This window comes from Tupaia chinensis, unplaced genomic scaffold, assembly GCF_000334495.1.
Source record: "Tupaia chinensis unplaced genomic scaffold, TupChi_1.0 Scaffold000320_2, whole genome shotgun sequence".
Classification (NCBI taxonomy): Eukaryota; Metazoa; Chordata; class Mammalia; order Scandentia; family Tupaiidae; genus Tupaia; species Tupaia belangeri.
The window spans coordinates 939950-941730 of record NW_006159814.1 but is presented as its reverse complement, the minus strand read 5'-3'; the positions used below and the strand labels follow the sequence as shown (position 1 = coordinate 941730).

The 1781-nt window shown below is 46.0% G+C and overlaps 1 long non-coding RNA gene across 1 annotated transcript; it reads right to left on the bottom strand.

The window, feature by feature from the left end:
• Window positions 1-24: 24 nt before the first annotated feature.
• LOC102494487 (uncharacterized) lies at window positions 25-1504 on the bottom strand. The gene is made up of 2 exons (XR_001370592.1): window positions 1439-1504; window positions 25-1077 (listed from the first exon to the last, which is right to left on the bottom strand). It is a non-coding gene; the product is annotated as an uncharacterized LOC102494487 (long non-coding RNA).
• Window positions 1505-1781: the final 277 nt, after the last annotated feature.

Here is a 1781-nt window from a genome sequence, read left to right as displayed (position 1 = left end):
TAATACATTATTATAGCTTTTTAGTTTTTTTTTTTTTTTTTTTTTTTTGACAGTCCCAAACAACTTTCTTCTGAAATCCAAATGACAGATTTGGGGTGTCACTGGTTTGGGGTCAGGAGAGTTTCAGCTGCATTTGTTAAGTGAATGATGGATGCACTGGTACCCACTAGAGGACAGAAACACGTAAAGGAGTTAAAGAACTGACGGTGCAGGGTGTGTCAGACAGGATTTAGGAAACGGAACTGAAGTGATTCTAAGAAACAAAACCAAACAGAAAGGTGAGTTAAAAGAAAGTGAGTCACATCTCCTACAGGAAAGTATCCTAGTTCTTGGCATGGGCTATGAAGCCCCTCATGGTCTATGCCTGCCTGCCTCAGCCTCTTGTACTGCTGCAGGATTACCTGCAATTCTCCAAGTGGACTCTGGGAGGCAGAGTCTCAATTGCCCCAAACATCCTTGCCTCTTGGTAGCCACACTGCGATAGAATGGGCTCTCCTGAGTATGGGCTACCTGGCAACTGTTTCTAACAGAGTGGGACAAAAGTGATGGATGTCACTTCTATGACGAGGGTGCTGAAGATTGCAGCGTCAGTGTTGCTGGCAGACTCTGTCCTCTTCCTGGCTCACGTACTTTGACGAAGCAAGTGGCCATGCTGGAGCTGTCCATTTGATAAAGGTCTGAAGGCAGCCTGTGGCCAACAGCCAGCTAGGAACTAAGGCTGTTGGTCAAACACCCTCTGAAGAACTGAAGCCTGCCAACAACCGCATGAGCTTGAAAACAGATCCTTCCCTTGAGCCTTCAGATAAGACCCAGCCCTGGCCAGCATCTTAGGTCGCCACCTGTGTTAGATCCTGAAAGATAGGATTCATAAGTTATACCCAGAGAGCTGTCCCTCAGACTCTGTGAGACAATACATTTGTGATATTTAGAGGTGCTAACTCTGGGTCTTGTTAGGAAGCAGTTGGATATTAGTACAGAGTCCTTGAAATGTCATGGGCCCATGCCTTTGGTCTTCTGGTCTTCATGATTCCTGGGAAAGTCCTTTTCCATCTTCTTATTGACTTGACCACACTCCACCTATCATTTAAGATGTAGTTCAAATGTGAATGCCTTTAAAGAGGCCTGCCCTACTTTCCCATAACATTCCTTCCACTTGGACTTGACCTCTCCTTTCTTTGATTCAGCTGAACCTTGCATAGATATCTGGTGTAGCATATAAACCATAGTGCAACTTCTTATTTCTATGAACCTCCATAAACACTGAAGCCAGGAGCCCCTCTAATTTCCGGAAAGGAAAAGATGTTTTCGCTGTTACCACTGCGACAGACCTTTCAGAAGCACATGAAATCAGCTTTGGTAATGACGAAACAGACCGTCATTCAGTTGGTTCTGTGTCAGGGTAAAGATCCCTTTTATCGGGACAGAAGGACATACTCACTCCTCCAGGCGTCTCTGCAGTCCTCACTCCCTGCATTGTGGTCAGCTTCCACTTGTGTCAGCTCCCTGTTTGGTGTCAAGCACACATCTTGATGAGAGGAGTGCTATCACTTTTTTTTTTTTTTAAGAGGTTTTTGCCTTAAAGCACATGCTCTCATAGCAGGGGATGGGAGGGGGGAGAAAGAGAGAGACTGAGACAGTGAAACGGAAAGTGAGAAATCACCCTTTCAGGGAAGATGGCCACGCCGCAATCCCTTCTCCTCCATTTTCCTCCTGGGCTCTTGGGCACACATGCATACGCACCCAGCATGATTTTCAAGCCGCTGGCTTCAGGACTCAAACTT